The 3,957-nt window shown below is 36.8% G+C and overlaps 1 pseudogene; it reads left to right on the forward strand.

The window, feature by feature from the left end:
- Positions 1-266: 266 nt before the first annotated feature.
- LOC138382030 (U4 spliceosomal RNA) lies at positions 267-340 on the forward strand (annotated as a pseudogene).
- The last annotated feature ends 3,617 nt before the right edge of the window (positions 341-3,957 follow it).

The following is a 3,957-nucleotide window of genomic DNA, read 5'->3' on the forward strand; positions in this document are numbered from 1 at the left end:
TTTTATAAATCACAATTCCAGGTTTCACTTTGTGGGACTTTTATTTAGTAGTAGAATGTGATATAAGAATTGTTAATATACCCATCTACCCCTAACTAATCCTAACATAGTGGTACTGGAATCATGTGGCTTGTGGGTTACATTGATTGCAAATATCATAGTTCTGGTTATGTAAATAGAATCTGAGAATTGACTGGAGTACCTGTGAGATCACGTGATCAAGCAAGGCTTTGACTTACATTCAGAACTATAGTTCTGAGTGAGTTAGCTTTGCGCAGTGGCAGTATCGTAGCCAATGAGGTTTATCCGAGGCATGATTATTGCTAATTGAAACTTCTGAGTGAGTTTTTAAGACAGGGACACAGGAACTGATTGGTTTAGAGGTGCTTCAATAAGACAGGATGACATTCACTAGATCTATAAAACTCTAATATTTTTACTTTGTGCTAATAATAATTATCTCTGCTACCTCTTGATCTCCTGTTAGTATCATGTATTGAGTCACACACACTACCTTTATTATTTTATGTAACTCTCACTAAATCCTACAATGTAGCATTATTATCTCTGTTTTTATGATGAAGAATATGAGGTTTATCAAAGTCAAATTATTCTTCCAGATACAGCTAGTAATTAATTATGTCTTCATTTTTAGCACTAAGCTCAGAACCTGCCACAGTTGGTACTAATAATTTCTTGTTGAAAGAATAACATCAGACTAGAGCAGTGTGGAATTGATTCAGAATCAGAACCCACTAAATGCTTTATAACGAAAGTTAAGGATGGCCTTACAGAAACAGCTGAAGCCAAGCCCTCAGACAAGGGGCAAGAACTCTCACTTGGAAGACAGAAAAGATGCCACAGATGAGATCATCTGAAAGGAGGAAAAAAATGAAAAAGACCTGAACAAGAGTCATGACACTGGACTAAGCTGTGGGAATAAATAGGCATGCTGAGTTTAAAAAGGCTCAACCAGTCTGCTTGTTTAAAGTCTGAATTTTAAAGAGGTGTTAGAGGGTTTGAAGAAAAAGACCTTGCTGGAGGTGGAGAACTGAGTATTAAGAACACATATATTATAGGAATAAATGGAAGTTTCTTTGAATAATCACACATTAACTGTTGTTGGCTTCCTTAGGATTTCATATTTATAACAGTTTTTTGCAGCACTATTTTATTTTTTTAGTTTCTATAATGAATTGTACAGACTTACATTTTCAGTTGAGAAGGTTATACTAACAGTTCCAGAGAATAAAGTTGCTGTGCATCTTCAAATTGTTTCCTCAGTCTTGCCCTTGCCCACTGAACTTATATATCCCCATCTTTTTCAATGATAAAAGGCCATGATTTATTATGTATGTATAGCAACTTAGAAGATATGAACACATTTACTATCATATCAAAAGTACTTTTTTGGTTAGTTTCTTAATATTTGGGAGTTCGGAGTGCTCCTATCAATAATAAATTTAAAAAATCCTTTCTCTATTCTTCTCCCTTTTCACTCTTTCCCTTCTCATTTCAATTTTATTTCTTATTTCTTACTGTTGTTATATTTTGGTATCCCAGGATGTCTAAAGATTTAGTGCTTATGTGATTACCTGGTGAACTTGTTCAAAATGCCAATTTCTCAGCGCCAGGTCCCAGAAATTCTTACTTTTTAGATCCGTTGTGGGCTCTCTTCATTTGCTATATTCCATGTCAGTCCAATTAATTCTGAAGGAGGCTTTTAGAGGGTGACTGCAGAACAGTTCTCTGGGTGGCCTTAGACCAATCCAGTTCTCACCCCTTTCTTGCTTGCAGCTCTTAAGAGCTATTGCATAATAGAATGTGCTGGGAATGCAAATCCTAAGATAGGGAGGGACTGGCCAGAACAGTCTGGCTCTGCTCCAGTCCCCTCCAGAAATAGGACATTCTTCAACACCTTTACCCAGAAAGTCATGTAACGGTGGCGAATAAAATCCAGGGTGGGCTTCTTTCCAGGGCCCTTCATCTGAATTGCATGCACAGATGAGACTCCATCTACCCCCGCAGCTTTCCCGAGGCTTGGAAAGCAGCCTACAGTGAATCCTAGGCTTCTGTTTTCCCTGGCTTCCTAGCTGTAAATTATAAACTCACTTTGTGTGATTTGTTGTGTTCATGGGTATTCTGTCCCACTGTACTCAGACAAGTTGGTAACCAGGGCACACTGAACTTTTTTCACAATGATGTTTTTAAAAATAAAACCTGCTAAATCCCATTACAATTTCTGCTCTGCACAGATCCTTACGCTCTCAAGGAATGTAGCTTTCTACATTATGTGAGAGATAATCCCTTTTCGCCTAATTGACTTAAGTCTACACAGACAGTTAAGTAGTATAATGCCAAAACCAAGTCCTTGAGGTATGTTTATATGTACAACATGAAATTCCCTAAGGCTGTAACTGATTATCAGTTAACTGTCATGTTAACTCCAACAAATAAGACTATGTTTACTCCTTAGCAGGCTTTCGCTATATGGAGTACACCCTGAATTATTGAACAATTGCAAATTTTGAAAATTACTAATAGCCCCTGGTTGTATGTACTATGTTTATGATATTCATCTCTGTCTGGTTTATAGGATGCTATGGTCTGATTGTTTATGTTCTCCGAAAATTTATAAGTTGAAACCTAATTGCCAAGGTGATGCGTGAGGAGGTAGGCCATTTGGGAGGTGATTAGTTCATGGAGGTGAAACCCTCATGAATGAGATTAGTGTTCTTATATTAGTGTTCTTATAGTGAGGCCCCAGAGGACTGTCTCTCCCTTTCACAATGGAAGGGTAGGAGGAAAGCTCTATGAGGAAGCAGGCCCTCATCAGGCACCAGATTGGCTGGTGTCTTTATCTTGGGTATCTCAGATTCCAAAAGTATGAGAAATGTATGTCTTGTTTATAAGCTACCTAGTTTATAATATTTTGTTTTAGCTCCTCAAATGAATTAAGACACAGGGGTCAAACAAGAATAAAATAGAACAATGAATTTACCCCCTCACCTCAATTGTACAGTATCAATCACTTTCCCTTTTAAGTAGTTATCTGCTTTTCTTTCAAAATACCAGGATTAACACCTGCCTCTGAAAAACTACAAAGAATAGACAGAACTGAGTAGAAACACTTGTCAATAGCTTGTATTGACTTTGAGTTCCCAAAGGCTTTAGTAGGTAAAGGTTAGAAAAATGTATTTTTTCTATGAAGTGAGATATAATTTATAAGGCAAATCTACATATATTTCATCCTTTTATCTTCAACCATTTGGTGCAATATTCTATTTGGACAGAAATATCAGCATGAAAATTATTTAGAATATAAAACTATTCAGGTGAACTTTGGCCTGAAGTTTGCCTTAGATAATAAAACTTCTACAAATTGCAGTGATCATTGGATAAACAAGAAGGACTGAAATATTAATCAGATAAAGGACTGATAACAAGAATCTATTTAGAACTCAGGAAAATCAGCAAGAAAAAATCAAGCAACCCTATCAAAAAGTGGGCAAATAACATGAATAGAAACTTCTCGAAAGAAGATATAAGAATGGCTAACAAACATATGAAAAAATGCTCAACATCCCTAATCATCAGAGAAATGCAAATCAAAACCACAATGAGATATCACTTAACCCCAATGAGAATGGCCTTTATCAAAAAAACCCAAAACAACACATGTTGGCGTGGGTGTGGAGAGACAGGAACACTCATACACTGCTGGTGGGACTGCAAACTAGTGCAACCCCTGTGGAAAGCATTATGGAGGTATCTTAAACAGATTCATCTCACACTTTTTTATGACTAATTAATTTCCATCTTCAGATATTGTTTAAGCATGATTTCTTACAGGGGGGAGTTTCCTGTTCCAGGGCCCATGTTATTTCATCCTTCTATACATTTTCACAATTCCCTGTAACTTCCGCATCTAAACACGTTTCCCTATCTTAGCACTCT

This window comes from Eulemur rufifrons, chromosome 3, assembly GCF_041146395.1.
Source record: "Eulemur rufifrons isolate Redbay chromosome 3, OSU_ERuf_1, whole genome shotgun sequence".
NCBI classification, from domain to species: domain Eukaryota; kingdom Metazoa; phylum Chordata; class Mammalia; order Primates; family Lemuridae; genus Eulemur; species Eulemur rufifrons.